The following is a 23,090-nucleotide window of genomic DNA, read 5'->3' as shown; positions in this document are numbered from 1 at the left end:
TGTAGCTTGTTTTCACTTGTTTATGGTTTTTATTGATGGCAGCATGGATATGTGTATAATGGTTTGGAATTGGGTATGCAAATAGGATATGTTCATGTGATTAAATGGACTTTGGAAAATTTTGTATTATAGTGTGCATATTGAGAATGGTTACAAGCTATCCAAAATGACCAAAAATGTGTTGTTAAAGGTGTTAATGGTAAGGTACAAACCAGAATTGGCATGAAGGAAGTAATTTGGTAAGTGTTAAATATGTAATTGGTAAGTGATGAGAAGTGTGTAGTAGGGCAGTGTATGTTTTGGCTTAGAACCTTAAGTGTGTGACTCCAATTGCTATAAGACCAATTGGAGGTGAAACTAGGCACAAAATGTGCCAACTTTCATGAAGAAAGCTTACTTGAATTCTGCCTAGAAGGTGACTTGAAAAATGACTAAATCTGGATTAGTGACTTGAAAGCTGAAAATTGACCATTTGGGTAGCAGTTAGTATTTTGACCATAACTTACCCAAAACAGGTCCAATTGACCTGAAAGCTTTACCATGAATAGTTTAGACTTAGGTCTACATTTCTTATGAAGACACTAAAGCCCATAAATGGCCAGAACCAAGCCAAATAGATTGTACAAGTTCAGGTGCCAAAACTGGCCGAACCAAAAGTGACCTTAAAATGACCTAAAGTTACCATTTTGATGCATTCTGTCCAGCATTTGTAAATTGGTCATAACTTGGTCTACACAACTCAGAATGACCTGAAATTTGGCCCGCCTGCAATAAGACATAGACCTACAAGTTTGTAGTTTGGACCGAAACCCGAAAACCGAGGAAACTAGGTCGTCCAGCTAGGTCAAAATAGTACACCGAAATCCGGTAAATTGCAATAAAATGCAATACACTTGGAAATGAAATTGGTAACATATACCAAAACTAAAAGGCTATAAAATGTGACATATTGGTAACATTAGAATTGACTCACTTAGAGTGCATCAAGGGTCAACATTATAAGTTGACTAATGAAATGAATTGAAGGGAATAGTACCAAGAAAATTTAGATATTGGATTTTATGGTTGGAAACAAATTCATTGAGTACTGAAACACTTTAAATTGTGTGTTTCAGTTGATAAGGATATTGAGAAGCATAAAGAACATTGAGCCAAGGCCTAGGAGCGAATCAAATCAGGTTTGTGCACAACTAGTTTTTAACTGATTTTGTTCTGAATATTACATATGATTAAATGACATATTTTCCTTATGTATTATGTTTAACAAGCATTGGATTTAATTCAATGATTATTGAAATTATTATAGTATGTATGAATTTAGCTTTATGAAATGGTATTTCAACAAGTGCTAAGCATTGTTGCAAATTGAATAAATTATGTTTTGGAAAATTGTGATAAAACATGTTTTTAATTGTGATGGGCAATTTGCATGGAAAAATGCAAATTTATGATTTGAATTGTGATGAACATAAAAATTATTGGATGTTGGAATTGACTTTGAATCGAATTGTATTGTGATTTATGTTCACTAAAAGGATTATGATATTGTTTTATATCTCACTATAGATGCTTGATTAGGTTATTACCCGTCTCTCTCATTTGTTGAGAAGACAATAGAGTTAGTTGTGTTTTGATTACCATGGTACATGCACAGGGCTGAGATTCTCCTCTTATTAGAGGTTAGATTTAAGTTTTATGTTATGGCCCTTTTGGAAGATTCATTATTGTGATGTGTACTGTGCACGATGATTCGACCTCTCCAACCATAGGGAGTTAGAATCACCTCGAAGATGGCTCTTTCGGATTAGTCTTGCATAGTTAGTGAGATAAAGAATGGCTTTTGAGATAAAGAATGGTTTTGAATAGTAAAGAATTGTGATTTCACTTATGATTTTTGTATAATTGATTTTGTTGGAATTACCTAAAATGTTTGGTTGTGATTTGATAAATTGAATTTCACGATCAAAGTCATTTCATACAAATGATCTATGTTATTGGCAATCAATAATTTAATTTTTGAAATTTGATGAGTATCCTGATTTCTAAATTATTTGCTATAATTTTGCTAAGGTATATTGAACTTTGTTTTAAATTATAGTTGTGCACCACTGAGTTCACCACTCAGCGATAGCTTTATATGCTGTCGCAGGTAAAAAGAGTATAGAGCAATTGAGTAAGCTTCTTTGAAGAGACATTCAGATCAGATCCAAGTATACCCATGTACTTGAGAAAATATATCAGATACAGACTCTTCAAAATGGATTGATGCTATGAAATTCGAGATTGATTCCATGTATAAGAATCAAGTTTAGGATCTTATTGACCCACCTGATGGTATTGTATTTATAGGGAACAAATGGGTTTTCAAGAAGAAAATTGGTTCTGATGGAAAGGTAGAGACCTACAAGGCAAGGCTAGTAGTGAAAGGGTTTCGCCAAAGGCAAGGAATCGACTATGAGGAGACTTTTTCGCCTGTTGCCATGCTTAAATCAATTAGGATTCTATTAGCAATAGCTACATACTATGATTATGATATTTCGCAGATGGATGTCAAAACAGCTTTTCTCAATGGATACATTGGAGAAAACATTTTCATGGAACAACCTAGGGGTTTTGAATCCCAAGATGGTTCCAAGGTATGCAAGCTAAAGCGATCCATTTATGGGTTAAAACAAGCTTTGAGGAGTTGGAACATCCATTTTGATGAAGCCATTAAATCATTTAGTTTTATCAAAAATGAGGATGAGCCATGTGTATATAAGAAGGTTAGTGGCAGTGCTATCACTTTCGTTGTCTTATATGTGGATGACATACTATTGATGGGTAATGACACAGGTATGTTGACAACTGTAAAGGTATGATTGTCAAATACATTCTCCATGAAAGACTTAGGGGAGGCAACCTATATTCTTGGGATTCGCATCTATAGAGATAGAGTGAAGAGAATAATTACTTTATCCCAAAGTCTATACTTGGAAAAGGTGTTAAAGAGGTTTAACATGCTTGATTCCAAGAGAGGATTGTTGCTAGTGAGACATGGTATCCACCTTTCTAAAGAGATGACTCCAAAGACACCTAAAGAAAGAGATAAAATGGCTAGGATTCCATATGCTTTGGCTATTGGAAGTTTAATGTATGCAATGTTGTGTACTAGGCCGGATATCACATATGCTGTTATTTTGATTAGTAGGTATTAATCCAATTCAGGTTTGGAATACTGGATAGCTGTCAAGAATATCCTTAAGTACTTGAGAAGAACTAAGGATTTATTCTTGATCTATGGAGGTGGAGACTTGCAATTGGATGGTTATACTGATTCTGATTTCCAATCATATATCGATGATAGAAAGTCTACTTCTAGGTATGTGTTCATTTGTAATGGAGGTGCAGTCAGTTGGAAGAGTTCCAAATAGAGCACGACTGTAGATTCCACTACCGAGGCTAAGTATATTGCTGCATCATATGCTACAAAGGAAGCTGTTTGGATAAAGAAGTTCGTGACAGAACTTGCAGTAGTTCCTTCCACTGAGTCAGCAGTTCCACTACACTGTCACAACAATGGAGCAGTCATACAAACTAAGGAACCCCGGTCTCACTAGAAATCCAAACACATAGAAAGGTGCTACCACATTATCAGAGAAATAGTTTGACAAGGCGATGTAGCCATGTAGAAAATAGCATTAGCTGAAAATCCACCTGATCCATTCACTAAGCCTATGTCACAGACTTAGCTAGACCTACATCTTGAGAAGATGGGTCTAAGATATTGTAATGAATGGCTCTAGTGTTAGTGGGAGATTGTTAGTAGTATGCCCTTAGAGCATATCATTTAGTTTGTATCTTGTACATGTTTTTATTAATAAAAGGCATTTCCACTTTTTCGTTTACATAATATATTTATGTATAATAGAAAAGGTCCATTAATATTTTGTTAGAAATTCTATTCTTAGGCTGTTAAGAATATGAGTGACAGTATTTCTAGTACAAAGTATCATAAATAGGTTCACAATCGAGGATACTTCACAATAAGGACATGACTTATCCAGAAAGATTATATTCATGTTTGTTCCCAAATTGTTTATACGAGATATAAATAAGATGGAATGGTGAGTCTCATGCCATTTGACAAACATGATAGGCACTTATAAATGATAAGTAGGTCGAACCAGTGACACTTATGATAAGCACATGAAGTTTACTCTTGTCAATGTATTGTCATAAATCATATCAGTGCATATAATCTTTAGACCTGAGATAGCATAGTTATCTTGTATATAGGTGGTTTGAGTTTGATACTGCTTTCATACTTGTACTGTGTATAGGTATATGGGCATGTGTCGGCTCCTACTAGTTATATATGGAGGTAGATGTTGATCAAGATTGAATCTGTTCCTCCAAGTAAATAGGGATAAAATCCTATGTTCATTTAATTGTTCTGGATGTTTCAAGTTCTTGGCCAGGACAGATAGATTTAATCAGAAAAGAGTTTCTGATGAGAAAATCTTTTTAATCAAGAACTGAAATTAAAAGAAAACATAATATTCATAGCAAATAGGGTTTGACATAAACCATGACTCCAGCTCAAATTGGGATTTTGTAATAGAGTGATTCTAGTGCATGGTAGCATATGATTATAGGTTCATTTAAGGTAAACCTTATTACTGATTGGGTGGCCATGGCATGCTATGCTAGGTGTTAACCATGGTCTATGAGGTGCATAAAATGATTTAGAGAAATTATTTATGGTAAGAAAGAGTTCTGATGATATTAAGAGTTGATATCATGTCTCATTACCAATTAGTGATGAGACGAGTAAGTTATACACATACACAAGTAATTTTCAAATTAAATATGACTTAATTAATTAATTAGAGAGTATAATTGATTAATTAAATAGGTTTGGTTTGCAATTAGATTGCAAAGTCCCTAGCATGGCTTGAAACCAAATCTAGGTTATTGGATGCATAGTATAAGTTAAATTTATATTTAAAGTGTCTAAAAATGAATTTAATTAATGTGAAATTAATTTATAGAGATTAATTAATTAATTAATTTATATTTGATATAAATTGATTAGAAGAAGAGAAATAATTATTTTGGGTTGAGAACTCAAAATTAAGATACAGGGGTATTTTGGTCATTTCACAGGATGACATGTGGCACTATGAGATGATGACACATGGCACTACACATAAGCTTGCCAAATGTCTTTTAATCATGTAAGATGATTAAAATTAAGATTAAATAGAGGTTTGACACTTGGCACAATGTGATTGGTTCAATTAAACCTAGAGCCAATCTGAAGGTGACCTGTGGCAAGGGTTTTAAGTGATGACCTTGCTGTATAAGTGTTGTTATGAAAAGAAAAATAATAACTAACTGCTGCCTCCCTTTGTGCCACCACCCTTGAGGCTCCCATTCTCTCTTCTTCTTCCTATCTCATCAATTCCAAGAGATTAGCAAACAATCTCTTGAATTAAAAATACTAGAAATTGGTTCTAGTGTCTTGTTTGTTAGTAGTATGCCCTAGAGCATATCATTTAGTATGTATCTTGTACATGTTTTTATTAATAAAGGGCATTTCCACTTTTTCGTTTACATAATATATTTATGTGTAATAGAAAAGGTCCATTGATATTTTGTTAGAAATTCTATTCTCAAGTTGTTAAGAATATGAGTGACAGTATTTCTAGTACAAAGCATCATAAACAAGTTCACAATCAAGGATACTTCACAATAAGGACATGACTTATCCAGACAGATTGTATTCATATTTGTTCCCAAGTTATTTATATGAGATATAAATAAGATGGAATGGTTAGTCTCATGCCATATGACAAACATGATAGGCACTTATACATGATAAGTAGGTCGAACCAGTGACACTTATGACAAGCAGATGGAGTTTACTCTTGTCAATATATTGTCATAAATCATATCAGTGCATATAATCTTGATATAATCACAAGAGGCGCCTTTTGATGGAATGCCCTAGAGAGTTGGAAGAACTCCAAGGTTAAGCGTGCTCGCTTGAGAGAAATCCTAGGATGGGTGACCCCTAGGAAGTTCTCCATTCCACCAATGGGACAAAATGGTGAGGCTTACGGCCAAAGCAGACAATTCCTCTAGTGGTTGGAGCCTGACCGTTACAATTTGGTATCAGAGCCGCTCGCGTGCCCTCTTGGGCGATGGTGGGGCAAACCTCATCGAGGACACTGAGTCCCGAAAGAGGGGGAGAAAGGTCTCTTAGGCAAATCTCACATCAGCAAAGCACGGAGATGGTCTTGGGTTCAAAAAGTAATGATATATAAAATGGGGGAACTAATCACAGGAGGCACCTTTTGATGAAATGGCCTAGAGAGTTAGAAGAACTCCAAGATTAATTGTGCTCACTTGAGAGAAATCCTAGGATGGGTGACCTCCAGGGAAGTTCTCCATTCCACCTATGGGATAAAACCGTGAGGCTTACGGCCAAAGCGGACAATTCCTCTAGTGGTTAGAGCCCGATCATTACAATTAGTATCAGAGCCGCTCGCGTGTCCTCTTAGGCGATGGTGGGGCAAACCTCAGCGAGGACGCTGAGTACCAAAAAGGGGGGAAAAGGTTCCTTAGGAAAATCTCACATTGGCAAAGCACGGAGATGGCCATGGGTTCAAAAAGTAATAATATATAAGATAGGGAACTAATCACTAGTAGCGCCTTTTGGTGGAATAGCCTAGAGAGTTAGAAGAACTCCACGGTTAAGCGTGCTCACTTGAGAGAAATCCTAGGATGGGTGACCTCCTGGGAAGTTCTTCATTCCACCTATGGGACAAAATCGTGAGGCTTATGGCCAAAGCGGACAATTCCTCTAGTGGTTGGAGCCCAATCGTTACATCTTGAGAAGATGGGTCTAAAATATTATAATGAATGGCTCTAGTACTAGTGGGAAATTGTTAGTAGTATGCCCTAGAGCATATCATTTAGTATGTATCTTGTACATGTTTTTATTAATAAAAGGCATTTCCACTTTTTCGTTTACATAATATATTTATGTGTAATAGAAAAGGTCCATTGATATTTTGTTAGAAATTCTATTTTCAAGTTCTTAAGAATATGAGTGACAGTATTTCTAGTACAAAGTATCATAAAAAGGTTCACAATCGAGGATACTTCACAATAAGGACATGAATTATCTAGAAAGATTGTATTCATATTTATTCCCAAGTTATTTATATGAGATATAAAAAAGATGGAAAGGTGAGTCTCATGCGATATGACAAACATGATAGGCACTTATACATGATAAGTAGGTCAAACTAGTGACACTTATGATAAGCACATGGAGTTTACTCTGATCAATGTATTGTCATAAATCATATCAGTGCATATAATCTTTAGACCTGAGATAGCACAATTTTCTTGTATATAGGTGGTTTGAGTTTGATACTACTTTCATACTTGTACTGTGTATGGGTATATGGACATGTGTTAGCTCCTACTAGTTATATATGGACCTAGGCATTGATCAAGATGAAATATGTTCCTCTAAGTAAATAGGGATAAAATCCTATGTTCATTTAATTGTTCTTGATGTTTCATGTTCCTGGCCAGGACAGATAGATTTAATCAGAAAAGAGTTTCTGATGAGAAAATCTTTTTAATCAAGAACTAGAATTAAAAGAGAACATAATATTCATAACAAATGGGGTTTGACATAAACCATAACCCCAGCTTGAATTAGGATTTTGTAACAGAGAGATTCTAGTGCATGGTAACATATGATTATAGGTTCATTTAAGGTAAACCTTATTATTGATTGGGTGGCCATGGCATGCTATGCTAGGTGTTAACAATGGTCTATGAGGTGCATAAAATGATGTAGAGAAATCATTTATGGTAAGAAAGAGTTCTGTTGATATTAAGAGTTGATATCATGTCTCATTACCGATTAGTGATGAGGATATTAAGTCACACACATACACAAGTAATCACCAAATTAAATATGATTTAATTAATTAATTAAAGAGTTTAATTGATTAATTAAATAGGTTTGATTTGCAATTAGATTGCAAAGTCCCTAGCATGACTTGAAACCAAATCTAAGTTATTGGATGTATAGTATAAGTTAAATTTATATTTAAAGTGTTTAAATATGAATTGAATTAATGAGAAATTAATTAATAGAGATTAATTAATTGATTTATATTTGATATAAATTGATTAGAAGAAGAGAAATAATTATTTTGGGTTGAGAACTCAAAATTAAGACACAGAGGCATTTTGGTCATTTCACAGCATGACATGTGGCACCATGAGATGGTGACACATGGAATTACACATAAGCTTGCCAAATTTCTTTTAATCATGTAAAATGATTGAAATTAAGATTAAATATAGGTTTCACGCTTGGCATAAGGTGATTGGGTCAGTTAAACCTAGAGCCAATCAGAAGGTGACATGTGGCAAGGGTTTTAAGTGGTGACCTAGCTATATAAGTGTTGTTATAAAAAGAGAAATTATAACCAGCTACTACCTCCCTTTGTGTCGCCACCCTTGAGGCTCCCATTTTCTCCTCTTCTTCATCTCTCATCAATTCCAAGAGATTAGCAAACAATCTCTTGAATTAAAAATACTAAAAATTATTTCTAGTGTCCTGTTTACATCTTTCATCTCTTATAAGGCAAAAATTGATTTTCTAATTAATAGAAAATGCTTTAGAAGCTGTTCAAGGGCTGCCATAGGTAATCTTGGTGTGGACAAGCTAGAGGGACAACATCTGGTGTCCTAAAGACACATTCCAAAGGTGCCAAATACACTGTAGTGCATCAAGAGGTTAGTGCACTTGTTCTTCATCTAATATAGGGTTCTAAAATTAATATGATTAATTCTAAAATCTTGAATGGCAATTAAAGATCCAAAAACATATTAAAAGAGTTTTAATGTGTTGTTTATCATTGAAATCAAATAGATAAAAATAAATCTTACATGATGCATGTGACCCTAGGTGAAAATTTTTGAATTCAGTGATATAAACTTGTGTTTTTCATGCTTCCGCTCCTTCAGCAATTAGATTGCAAAGTCCCTAGCATGGCTTGAAACCAAATCTAAGTTATTAGATGTATAGTATAAGTTAAATTTATATTTAATGTGCTTAAATATGAATTTAATTAATGAGAAATTAATTAATAGAGATTAATTAATTAATTTATATTTGATAAAAATTGATTAGAAGAAGAGAAATAATTATTTTGGGTTGAGAACTCAAAATTAAGACACAAGGGCATTTTGGTCATTTCACAGGGTGACATGTGGCACCATGAGATGGTGACACATGGTACTACACATAAGCTTGCCATATGTCTTTTAATCATGTAAGATGATTAAAATAAAGATTAAATATAGGTTTGACATTTGGCACAATATGATTGGGTCAATGAAACCTAGAGCTTATCAAAAGATGATATGTGGCAAGGGTTTTAAGTGGTGACCTAATTATATAAGTGTAAGGATGAAAGAACAAATAACAAGTTGCTATTCTCTCTTTGTGCCGCCACCCTTGGTTGCCCTCTCCTCTCTTCTTCTTCATCTCTCATCAATTCAAAGAGATTAGCAAACAATCTCTTGAATTAAAAATACTAGAAATTGTTTCTAGTGTCCTGTTTACATCTGTAATCTCTCAAAAGGCAAAACTTGATTTTCTAATTCATAGTAAAAGCTTTAAAAGCTGGTCAAGAGCTGCCATAGGTGATCTTGGTGTGGACAAGCTAGAGGGACAACATCTGGTGTTCTAAAGATGCATCCCAAAGGTGCCAAACACACTGCAGTGCATTAAGAGGTTAATGCACTTGTTCCTGATCTAATCTAGGGTTCTTAAAATTAATCTGATTAATTCTAAAATCTTAAATAGCAAATGTAGATCCAAAAATATATTAAAAGAGTTTTAATATGTTTTTTATCATTGAAATCAAATAGATAAAAATGAATCTCGCATGATGCATGTGACCCTAGGTGAAAAAATTTTGAATTCAATGATATAAACTTATGTTTTTCATGCTTCTGCTTCTTCATATACACCTTATTCACTACCACACTGTGGCTAGAATGTCTTGGTCACTCTCCTCTACTAAAACTCCCTTCTCTACGAGTAGTTTGATGCAGATATATGAATGGGTAGATCCTGGATCCACCAATGCATGCATAGGTAAAGTGTAGAGAAAGAGCGTACCCCCGATAACATATGGGGCATCTTGCTCCTCCTAGGCTCTAATGGTAAGCTCTGGCTGGTACTTTGGCCTCTGGCCTTTCTGCTGACTTAGATGTAGGTCTCAGTGATGGACTAGCTGCCTTAGATTTATCGGACTTCCTACCCCTTTGAGGTGTATGGTCAGACCTATATGCTTGTGTTGGGGAAAATGTAGTAGTCCTCTTCGGGCAATTTTTGATCTGATGTTCTATAGACTCACAATGTAAGCAAGCACCAGTAACTCACCAACAGTCCCCCTTATACCACTTCTAGCAGTATGGATAGGCAGAAGATGCTAGGGCTGGTCCCCTTAACACCGTCCTTGGAGAGCTGCCCACTAATGGTGTGTATTGGCCTCTCCAAGGTGTGAACTATCGTTTGGTCCCTTGGGACTGACCTTGACCTTGTGGTTGACCCGAACTCTAAGTAGGAGGACCCTTAAACTTCTTACTGGGAGCAGAAAATGAACTGGACTGACCTAGATTCCTCTTCTGCTGTCTTTCCCTTCTGTTTTGCTCATTTATTCGGACTCTTCCTACTTTCAATGCAACATCAACTAATTTGGCAAAATCCGTAATCTCTAATGCTGTTATCATAACCTTGATATTGTCATTTAGCCCCTCTTCAAACCTTCTGCACCTCTTAGCCTCTGTAGGGACTATCTTCCTCCCATACTGACTCGGCTTGACAAATTCACGCTCATATTCTACCACTGATAGCTGTCTCAGTCTCAGACTGACAAATTCTCTTCTTCTCTTTTCTAGATACACTTTACTAACATACTTCTTCCTGAACTCTGTCAGGAAAAAATCCCAGGTAATCTGATCCAGTTGCATCTCATTGGATACTGTGTCCCACTACTAATATGCATCATCTTGAAGTAAGGATACAACACCCTCCAGGTTCTGCTTGGGGGTGCAATGAAGCTGTTTTAACACTCTTACAGTTCTATCCAGCCAATTTTCAGCTGTAATAGGGTCATCCTCCTTCTTTCCAAAGAAATCTATAGCCCCATATTTTCATAGTTTTTCCAGATGGGACTTCTATGGTGGTGGCGGAGGTTGTGGCTGTGGTTGTGGTGTAACACCCCTATGTTCGGTAGTGCGTTCTACTGTTCCGGTGGCCAGTGTTTTCCGAATAGCTAGGATGCCTAGAACTACACTTCGTTATGATTGAGGAGACATAAAATAATGAAATATAAGAAAATAAAATACAAGAAAAACAAAGGAAAAATAATAGCAAAGAAATGTAACCAAGTTAAGTGAGCCGAGAACCCTAGCGATGGGTGACCGCACCGGGAAGTCACGGCGTGGACCGTTGACTAGCCCTGGACCGCGGGGAACCCTGGAAAATATTTTTAGGACTCAAATAAATATTTATTAAAGTATAAATATCATTAGAAATATCAAAGAAAAATTAAATAATTTGTACAAAGAAAAGTGAGAAATCGAAAAACGGACAAAATCCGGTGTTACTGAAAATCGGGAATGCAACCCGAACAGGGGCATTGTGGTCATTTGACATCCCGACTTGTCTTTTGACCTAAATGTCCATTAAAAATAAATGATATTAAACTTTGAAAATGCAATGAAAAAAAAAATATGGTACATAATATAAAAGTGGAAATAATGAGGCAAAATTGTAAATTTGGTAACTTTAATTAAATAAGTCATTTCCTAAAGTTAGTGGTCCACTAACTCACATTGTGGGACACCTTTATAATGCATTTGGACAGAAATTCAGTCCATCTTCTTCCTCCCAAATGACCAGCCGTGAGCCTCCATTGAAGAACCTCCATGGACATCCATGGCCAAGCTCCATGCATGCTTGAAGTAAGCCAAATTCTTCCTAAGTTCCTTCATCAAAGTTAGTCTACACCACTTGGGCAGTAGATAGGCAGCAAGAAATTTAAGTTTTGGTGAGGTTTTGAAGAATTTCAAAAGTGGTAAGTTTGTGTTTTTTATTATTGTTTAATTAAAGTTTGTAAGGATGTTATGGGTGTTTGATTTATGGAGAAATTTTTGAAGTTTGATGTTGAATGGGGAAGTGTACTTTTGGCAGCCATGGAAACACTTTGAAGGCATTTTATTTTTGCTTGTAAATGGTAAATTAAATGATTGATTAAATGTATATTGTATAGGAAATTGTTTGGGTGATGTATACTTAGTATATGTAAATGTGAAATGAAATTTAAAGCTCGGAAATTAATGGAATGTAAATGTACCATTGTGGCAGTTTGTTAGCTCTTGAAGAATGTTGGAATTCATGCTTGGTTTATGGAATAATGATGTTAATTTGTGATAGGGGTTATGGCAGTTTGAGTGCATGTATGATGGTGTGAAGTTGGACATGTAAATGAGCATGAATTGGTGATTGAATTGTTGTAAATTGAGTTGGACAAATTCTGCACTTTTTGGTGCACATTGAATGTAATTGTAAGCTGCCAAAATAACCTATAATATGTTGTAAATTTTGTTTAGGTTGTGGTACAACCAGAATTGGTTTGAATGTTGAGTTTGGTAAGTGTTAAAAGTTATCCTTGATGTGTATGAAAGAAATGCAATAAGCAAAAGTGTGGCTCCAATTGGTATGAGACCAATTGCAGGTGAAACTACGCACAAAATTTGCCAACTTTCATGAAGGAAGCTTGCCAAAATTCTGCTTGTAAGGTAGTTTGAAAAATGACCAAATTCGGATTAAGTGCAAATAAGGCCTGAAAATTAACCATTTGGGCAACAGTTAGTGTTTAGGTCATAACTCACTCAAAACAGGTCCAATTGACCTGAAATTTTGACCATGAATAGTTAAGACCCATATCTACAAGTCTTATGAAGACACTAAAGCCCAGAAATGAGCATAAGCAAGTCAAACAGCTTGCACAATTTTTGGTCCAAAAACTGGCCGAACCTAAAATGTCCTAAAGTGACCAATTTTGGTGCAAGTTGACTAGCAATAGTAAAATGACCATAACTTGGTCTACATAACTCAGAATGACCTGAAATTTTGTTCCGCGTGCAATAAGACATGGATCTACAAGTTTGTAGTTTTGACCGAAACCCAAAAACGGAGGAAACTAGGTCGTCCGGCTAGGTCAAGCTAGTATCCTAGAATCCAGCAAATTGCAAGAAAATGCAGTATACATGGGAACGAATTTGGTAACATGTACCAACCCCAAAAGACTATCGAATGTGACATATTAGTAACATTAAAACCTAATTTACCTGGAATGCATCGAGGGTCAACATATTAGGCTGACTAAGCAAGTAATAGAATTCAGTGTATTAATTATCAAGCATTATCGTTAGAGACAGTTTTAATGAGTACTGAAACACTTCAAATTGTGTTTCTCAGTTAGCAAAGACTTAGGGAAAGGGAAGGAAACACTGAGTCAAGGCCAGGAGACAGTTATTAGAGGTTTGTGCATAACAGTTATTTCTTTTGAATTTTTCAATTGAAATAAATTATGACTATTTGTATATTATTGTTTTCAATTATGGAAATGTGTTTGAATGGATACTTATTGCTTGAAAAGCATTGTAAATAGTTTGAAACTGTGGAAAATTTGATTTAGTGTGATTTGTGAAAATTGAAGTTAATTATGAATTGTGCTGCCATTTTGTGAATGAAATTATGACTTTGGAAATTTATTGGATTTCTCACGAATCATTTGAATAAAATGTTTGGAATTGATTTTGTGTTCACACTTAGCATGACAGTATCATATCATTCCTTCTCCATTTATGGGGTTGTGATCGTTTATTTTTCTTCTCCATTTATGGAGTCGTGATCGTTTATTTTTTTCCCTCTCTGGTTTACCAGTTGATGTGATCGGATGAGTACTCATTATATAGCTAGCTCCCTTCCTCATTGATTTCGATTAGTGGGGTTGTGATTGCTTTGTCGTGGTGTACAACACGGCATTGATCGGAAATTTTGTGTCATGGCTTAAGTTGTGTATGAATTGGCAACACTGTGTTCGTAAATTATTTGACTAAATTGTGTTATTATGAGCTTTGATAATTTGTGAAATGGAGTTTAAATTCTTATTGACATTCACTGTCTTTTGAATTTAACTACGTTTTGATTACTGAGATTTATTGTGATATTGTGTTAAATTCCTTATGACATTTATTGTCTTGAATTTAACTATGGTTTTACGTATCTATCATTTATATGATTTATGAACTGTGATTTAAAGTTGTATTTGGTTAATGTTGTGCACCACTGAGACATTGTCTCAAATGATAGCTTTTCATTCTTTATCACGGGTAGACAAGCGGACGAGGCGTGAGCTAGGCTGCTAGTACATCCAGCGAGAGATTATCGGGTATAATGAGTATACCACATTTTGCATTTTGTACTATAATGTATATACACTGTATGCATATATTATTTTTGGTTTTGAGCAGTTGTAAATTAAAATTGGACATTGAAGTTGTAAAGTAAATTATGAGTTATTTTGACTTGTAAAAATTGTATTATATTTCTTGTATCTCAGTCTTTGAAAAATCACTGTGGATTTGAGTTGAGAAATATGTTGTGTTGATAAATATGTTGGAGTTGAGATTTGGAAATATATTGAAGTGCTTTTTACAGGTTTTCTAAAGAACTGTTTTATCCAAAATACATATGGCACTCTGCCAAAATTTTTACAGAATTTATTAATAGTCCAAGTGTGTTAACTGTTTTACTTCAGTTCAAAATAGTTTTTAACACCTATAAATAGTTCACCACTATAAAAAGAAGTAAGAAAAGTTTTAAAATCCGTTGTAGTGTATTTAATGGGTTACCAGTAGACGAAGTTGGTAATTCATTTACCTACTACGGGATCATGTTATGCCTTACAGAGGGGTAGGGTGTGACATGTTTTAGTGGTATCAGAGCAAAGTTTTTAAATTCTGTTTTCACATGTTATTTGAATATTCTTTCTTCATAGTACAACTGCTCAATGTCATTGTTTGATGCATACAGTACATTACATTATAAATATGCACTAACAGGAGGAAATCTCCTTGTGTTAATTGTTCGGGAGGTCTAAGATCCTCGAATTGACTATGGAAGAGGGTGATCGTTTAGTCGATTAATCGATAGAGGCTGAGGTACAAGTTGAGACCCCAGCTCCACAAAGTGTCGAAGGCCCGACTGTACCAATTTTACCAGTACAAATTACTGCACAAATGGCCCAGCAAATGGCCACTTTCTTTCAACAAATGGCTGATACTCTATTAGCTCAAGCTCAAGTATAGGACCAAGCCCCACAAGGGCAACGTGAAATAGAGAAGAGAGAGAAACCTATGGGTCAGAGCTCAAGAAAAAATTTGAGAAAGAGAAAAGAAATTGAGGAGCCCCGAGCTCAGGGATATAACAGAGGTGGATCATCAAGGCAGAGACCACCAAGGTCCAGTCGTCGAACAACTAGAAGTTCTTACCCTCCCTGCCAATGCGAAACTTGTGGTAGAAATCATGGTGGGGTATGCTACAAGGCCATAGGAGCCTGTTATAACTGTGGAGGCATAGGACACTTTGCCAAGGACTGCACCAGTAGTCGCAGAGTTGGACCACCTCCTACTACTGTAGAAGGGTTAGTTCAGAGCCTTGTCACCAGAAGTTCACAACCACCCAGCAGAGGTAGAGGTAGGGGTAGAGGTAGCCCAGCAGGCAGCCAAGGCACAGTGAAACATTCAGAGCAAGACAGTGCTCCGGTCAGAGTCTATGCAATGAGACAGAGGGAAGAGGCCGAGACATCTGATGTTGTGGCTGGTGCCTTCTCAACTTTTAACCAAGATGTATTTGTGTTATTTGATCCGGGTTCTACCCACTCTTATGTGAGTGCTAGCATCATTGATTGCATTGCTGTTCCATGTACAAAAATGGACTTTGAGGTGCTAGTAACAAGTCCGTTAGGACAGGAGGTCAGGGCTAATAGAATGTATAGGGATTGTCCTTTGGTGATCCAAGGACACACTTTTCTATCTGATTTCATTGAAATGTCCTTCAGAGATTATGATATCATCTTGGGCATGGATTGGTTAGCTAGGCATCATGCCATGATTGACTGTAGGCTGAAGACAATCATTTTTTGTCTCCTTCGGTACAGTGATGTGGTAATATATGGGGAGAGGCAACTATTGCCATCAAACGTCATTTCGGCAGCACTAGCTAGAAAAATGATCAGAAAGGGGTGTGAAGCATACTTAGCACATGTGGTAGACACCCAAGTGGGGAGTCCAACATTGAAAGACATCCCTACAGTACATGACTTTCCAGATGTGTTTCCTGATGAATTGCCAGGATTACCTCCGGGAAGAGAAGTGCAGTTTGAAATTAATGTTATGCCTGGTGTGGATCCAATCTCCATAACACCATATATAATGGCACCAGCAGAGTTAAAGGAGTTGAAAGTACAATTGCAAGAACTACTTGAAAAGGGCTTCATCCACCCTAGTGTGTCACCATGGGGAGCGCCAGTATTGTTTGTTAAGAAGAAGAATGGCACTCTTCGTTTATGTACTGTTTGACTTGGAGTCTAAATACTTTTATGTTAGTGTTAGAATTATATGTTCTGTTGTTATTCCTTTACAGGGGAATAAATTTCGATGCATTAGTGATTAGTCCTTTAAGATAAGGATTGTGATAATAAGTGAAATTAGTTTTGGAAGAGTTGATCGGTGAAAAGTATTTTCTGACACACCATAAATTATAAAGCTAATTGGCGAGCCTACTTAATGTAAGGCAAGAGGACATAAAAGTAAGATGCAGTAATGGAATTGCTCTAGATGAGGGCAAGGATGTTACTGTTAGTAATTACTAATGGATATTGTAATCAGAATAAGTTCGGATATCAGTGAATTCGAAAAGGATAAAGAATAGGAAAGTTTGATCTATTGGGATGTATTGTAGTAACTATGCAATGTTCTTGATGTTTATACTGTAAGCTGCAGATTACAGCACTAACTTGAGATTATTGTGTAAAGCTACGTACTACCCGATAGTACACCTAGATGAGAATAATTGCCAACGGCATCTGTTTTGGTATAGTTATGCCAAGACATAATTTAATTGTTAGGAATAAGTTTAAAAATCCTACTTAGGGATCTAAAACTCAAAAGTTAGAATATCGAAAGGTTATAGTTCAGTACAAAAGGAAGTAATAGAATATTGACAGATAAAAAGAGTTATGGAAGTAAAAATTCGAACATTTGGTTCAGATATAACAAAGAAATGTTACGAATGTAAGGAAGACTATGGACTAGAATGGTCAGAGGATCAATGACTGGATAAATCATTCTGACATGACCTCAAGGGTCATTCAAAAAGGAACATGAACCCAAATATTAGACAGCACAATAGTAAGAGGAGATTGGTGTTATCCAAACAAATTAAACGTTGTATTAGATTGTTAAAAGTCTTATACAAATTTGAGGAAAAGAAGATTATACGATCGTATATAAAGGAGAAAATAAACGTATGACTATTGTAAGATGGCGATTGGGTAAAATTCCGTGGACGAAATTTATTTAAGGGGGGGAGAATTGTAACACCCCTATGTTCTGTAGTGCGTTCTACTGTTTCGGTGACCAGTGTTGTCCGAACAGCTAGGATGCCTAGAACTACACTTCGTTATGATTGAGGAGACATAAAATAATGAAATACAAGAAAAGAAAATACAACAAAAACAAAGGAAAAATAATAGCAAAGAAATGTAACCAAGTTAAGCGAGCCGAGAACCCTAGCGATGGGTGACCGCATCGGGAAGTCACGGCATGGACCGTTGACTAGCCTAGACCACGAGGAACCCTGAAAAATATTTTTAGGACTCAAATAAATATTTATTGAAGTATAAATATCATTAGAAATATCAAAGAAAAATTAAATAATTAGTACAAAGAAAAGTGAGAAATCGAAAAACGGACAAAATTCGGTGTTACCGAAAAATCGGGAATGCAATCCGAACAGGGGCATTGTGGTCATTTGAAATCCCGAGTTGTCTTTTGACCTAAAAGTCCATTAAAAATAAATGATATTAAACTTTGAAAATGCAATGAAAAATAAAAATATGGTACATAATATAAAAGTGAAAATAATGAGGCAAAATTGTAAATTTGGTAACTTTAATTAAATAAGTCATTTCCTAAAGTTAGTGGTCCACTAACTCACATTGTGAGACACCTTTATAATGCATTTGGACAGAAATTCAGTCCATCTTCTTCCTCCCAAATGACCAGCCGTGAGCCTCCATTGAAGAACCTCCATTGCCATCCATGGCCAAGCTCCATACATGCTTGAAGTAAGCCAAATTCTTCCTAAGTTCCTTCATCAAAGTTAGTCTACACCACTTGGGCAGTAGATAGGCAGCAAGAAATTTAAGTTTTGGTGAGGTTTTGAAGAATTTCAAAAGTGATAAGTTTGTGTTTTTGATTATTGTTTAATTAAAGTTTGTAAGGATGTTATGGGTGTTTGATTTATAGAGAAATTTTTGAAGTTTGATGTTGAATGGGGAAGTGTACTTTTGGCAGCCATGGAAACACTTTGAAGGCAGTTTATTTTTGCTTGTAAATGGTAAATTAAATGATTGATTAAATGTATATTGTATAGGAAATTGTTTGGGCGATGTATACTTAGTATATGTAAATGTGAAATGAAATTTAAAGCTTGGAAATTAATGGAATGTAAATGTACCATTGTGGCAGTTTGTTAGCTCTTGAAGAATGCTGGAATTCATGCTTGGTTTATGGAATAATGATGTTAATTTGTGATAGGGGTTATGGCAGTTTGAGTGCATGTATGATGGTGTGAAGTTGGACATGTAAATGAGCATGAATTGGTGATTGAATTGTTGTAAATTGAGTTGGACAAATTCTGCACTTGTTGGTGCACATTGAATGTAATTGTAAGCTGCCAAAATGACCTATAATATGTTGTAAATTATGTTTAGGTTGTGGTATTACTAGAATTGGTTTGAATGTTGAGTTTGGTAAGTGTTAAAAGTGATCCTTGATGTGTATGAAAGAAATGCAATAAGGCTGTTTGTGTTTTAGGCCTATAACTTTAAGTGTGTGGCTCCAATTGGTATGAGACCAATTGGAGGTGAAACTAGGCACAAAATTTGCCAACTTTCATGAAGGAAGCTTGCCAAAATTCTGCTTGCAAGGTAGCTTGAAAAATGACCAAATCCGTATTAAGTGCAAATAAGGCCTGAAAATTGACCATTTGAGCAACAGTTAGTGTTTAGGTCATAACTCACTCAACACAGGTCCAATTGACCTGCAATTTTGACCATGAAAGACCCATATCTACAAGTCTTATGAAGACACCAAAGCCCAGAAATGAGCATAAGCAAGTCAAACATCTTGCATAAGTTCGGATCCAAAAACTGGCCGAACCTAAAATGACCTAAAATGACCTAAAGTGACCAATTTTGGTGCAAGTTGACCAGCAATATTAAAATGACCATAACTTGGTATACATAACTCAGAATGACCTGAAATTTTGAACCGCGTGCAATAAGACATAGATCTACAAGTTTGTGGTTTTGACCGAAACCCAAAAACCGAGGGAACTAGGTCGTCTGGCTAGGTCAAGCTAGTATCCCGGAATCTACCAAATTGCAAGAAAACGCAGTATACATGGGAACAAATTTGGTAACATGTACAAACCCTAAAAGACTATCGAATGTGACATATTAGTAACATTAAAACCTAATTTACCTGGAATGCATCGAGGGTCGACATATTAGGCTGACTAAGCAAGTAATAGAATTCAGTGTATTAATTATCAAGCATTATCATTCGAGACAATTTTAATGAGTACTGAAACACTTCAAATTGTGTTTCTCAGTTAGCAAAGACTCAGGGAAAGGGAAGGAAACACTGAGTCAAGGTCAGGAGACAGTTATCAGAGGTTTGTGCACAACAGTTATTTCTTTTGAATTTTTCAATTGAAATAAATTATGACTATTTGTATATTATTGTTTTCAATTATGGAAATGTGTTTGAATGGATACTTATTGCTTGAAAAGCATTGTAAATTGTTTGAAACTGTGGAAAAATTGATTTAGTGTGATTTGTGAAAATTGAAGTTAATTATGAATTATGTTGCCATTTTGTGAATGAAATTATGACTTTGGAAATTTATTGGATTTCTCACGAATCATTTGAATAAAATGTTTGGAATTGATTTTGTGTTCACACTTAGTATGACAATATCATATCATTCCTTCTCCATTTATGGGGTTGTGATCGTTTTTTTTCCTTCTCCATTTATGGAGTCATGATCGTTTATTTTTTTTCCCTCTCTGGTTTACCAGTTGAGGTGATCGGATGAGTACTCATTATATAGCTAGCTCCCTTCCTCATTGATTTCGATTAGTGGGGTTGTGATTGCTTTGTCGTGGTGTACAACGCGGCATTGATCGGAAATTTTGTGTCATGGCTTAAGTTGTGTATGAATTGGCAACACTGTGTTCGTAAATTATTTGACTAAATTGTGTTATTATGAGCTTTGATAATTTGTGAAATGGAGTTTAAATGCTTATTGACATTCACTGTCTTTTGAATTTAACTACGTTTTGATTACTGAGATTTATTGTGATATTGTGTTAAATTCCTTATGACATTTATTGTCTTGAATTTAACTATGGTTTTACGTATCTATCATTTATATGATTTATGAACTGTGATTTAAAGTTGTATTTGGTTAATGTTGTGCACCACTGAGACATTGTCTCAGCGATAGCTTTTCATTACTGTCGCAGGTAGACAGATGGACAGGGCAGTAGGCTAGGCTGCTAGTACATCCAGCGAGAGATTATCGGGTATAATGAGTATACCACATTTTGCATTTTGTACTATAATGTATATACATTGTATGCATATATTGTTTTTGGTTTTGAGCAGTTGTAAATTAAAATTGGACATTGAAGTTGTAAAGTAAATTATGAGTTATTTTGACTTGTAAAAATTGTATTATATTTCTTGTATCTCAGTCTTTGAAAAATCACTGTGGATTTGAGTTGAGAAATATGTTGTGTTGATAAATATGTTGGAGTTGAGATTTGAAAATATATTGAAGTGCTTTTTACAGGTTTTCTGAAGAACTGTTTTATCCAAAATACAGATGGCACTCTGCCAAAATTTTTACAGAATTTATTAATAGTCCAAGTGTGTTAGCTGTTTTACTTCAGCTCAAAATGGTTTTTAACACATGTAAATAGTTCACCACTATAAAAAGAAGTAAGAAAAGTTTTAAAATCCCTTGTAGTGTATTTAATGGGTTACCAGTAGACGAAGTTGGTAATTCATTAGGTATACTACGGGATCATGTTATGCCTTACAGAGGGGTAGGGTGTGACATGTGGTGGTGGAATTACCCCCATCATTTATCAGTAAAATTCAGTCATTTGCCGAAATAATGCAAACTGAGGTTGGGCAGGTGCCTTAGCTGCTGGTGGAGCATATTCTCCCCTGCCTCTAGATTCAGCCCTTGGTGGAGCACGACTTTCCACCTCTTCATCAACTGCTCTTTGAGAAGTAGGATCCATATCCTAATCAAAATAAGAAAACAAACAGATGTGCATCAGTGTCACCTTAACACTTATAAATGCAATGCAGTGGTATGCACTCTATCTAGGCCCAGAAACGCCTAAAGCGATGCTCTGATACCACTAAATGTGACACCCCTTGCCCATCTACAATGTAGCCAAGTAAGATATGCTACATAGTGTACTGGAACACTATATTTTATTTCATAAGAAATCATCCTTCTTAATTTATTTATTATTCACCAAGTGCTAAATTTTACCAATTATATCATTTATTTACAACTTTGATTTATTTGAATTTTCCATAAATTTTTATAGAAAATCTGGCAGAGTGCCGGCTGTAAATTGGAAAAACAGTTCTTCTGAACCTGTTAAAAACACTTCCAATATGGTTTTCAAATCCAGAACTCCAATATACACACATATCAACTCAATGTCCAATTCTTATCATAAATTTCAAAATTTTTGTTCACATCACAATTTGAATTAATTTCATGAATAACTCCTCAACTTTTTATTTTTCAACAAAATATACTGATAATTACAATAACATGAAATTTTATATATTTATATTATCATATAATTTCATGAGTTTGTAATTACAACCAAAAACTAGTACAAAATGCAAAGTACAAAATACAACCCAAAATCCTAATATCTTACCAAATGCACTGCAGATATGAGGTGACTCTGGACTCTATGCAAATCTGACAAATCACCTGGTCTGAGGTTTGCTAGACTCCCCAGTTATGTCTCCAGTACCTGCGTGTGGCAAAAGTGATGCGCTAAGCAATTTTGCTTAGTGGTGCCAATATAAAATAAAATAGCTAAAATAAAATGGATATGCATCGAAACATGAAACACATTATGAATCTTATCCAGTTTTGGTGCTAATGCTAGCCTATAGGCTACCAGACCCACATGTTCAATGACCTCATATGGATCGATAAACCTAGGGCTCAACTTATCCTTCTTTGAGGACTTTCTTCCATGGTGACACCTTCAAGAAGACTATATCGCCAACCTCATACTCAATATCTTTCTGCTTCAAATTTGCATAAGACTTCTTTTTATCTGAAGCGACTTTTAATCGATCCTTAATGGTTTTTACTTTCTCCTCAGTATCTCTCACCAAGTCTGGTCCAATTAATTTATCTTCACCAAGCTCAGTCCAGCATAAAGTGAAGGAGCGGAAGCATGAAAAACACAAGTTTATATCATTGAATTCAAAAATTTTTCACCTAGGGTCACATGCATCATACAAGATTCATTTTTATCTATTTGATTTCAATGATAAACAGCATATTAAAACTATTTTAATATGTT

The sequence above is a fragment of the Hevea brasiliensis genome, chromosome 10, assembly GCF_030052815.1.
Source record: "Hevea brasiliensis isolate MT/VB/25A 57/8 chromosome 10, ASM3005281v1, whole genome shotgun sequence".
NCBI lineage: Eukaryota > Viridiplantae > Streptophyta > Magnoliopsida > Malpighiales > Euphorbiaceae > Hevea > Hevea brasiliensis.
The sequence above is the reverse complement of the archived record's forward strand: the minus strand, read 5'-3'. Positions refer to the sequence as shown.